Source organism: Penaeus monodon, chromosome 20, assembly GCF_015228065.2.
Source record: "Penaeus monodon isolate SGIC_2016 chromosome 20, NSTDA_Pmon_1, whole genome shotgun sequence".
In the NCBI taxonomy this organism is placed as follows: domain Eukaryota; kingdom Metazoa; phylum Arthropoda; class Malacostraca; order Decapoda; family Penaeidae; genus Penaeus; species Penaeus monodon.
The window spans coordinates 29,826,080-29,826,512 of NC_051405.1; positions in this window are offsets into that span (position 1 = coordinate 29,826,080).

Consider the following 433-nt stretch of genomic DNA (forward strand, 5'->3'; position numbering starts at 1 on the left):
ATTGTTATTATACTATCATTAATTATTCTTTTTTAAATAACATCCGTGTCACAGGGAAATTTCCTTGGATATTTTCCTATTACAACTTGCCTAGTTTGTGTGTCCTCAATGAAAATGGGATTTTGATAGATTTTGTTTCTATTCTGTATTATATAATTTCATTTTCTAGGTCTATATCTCCCCTAGTTTTAAAGCCGTTTTAATACCTACAAATTTGATTCCTTTTGCATGACGTTTAGAAAATACATGGTTTGTCTTTTATACTTCTTATCGGTTTCAAGTTCCGTTGATAACCGCCTAAACAGTTCTAGACAGCAATCAGCACTTGCATCGTGAAGTTCTTTAATACTGAATATCCAACATATTTTACCATAAAGAAAATATGAATAATTCGATTTTTCCTCTGACATCACAAGATCAACAAGAGAATATA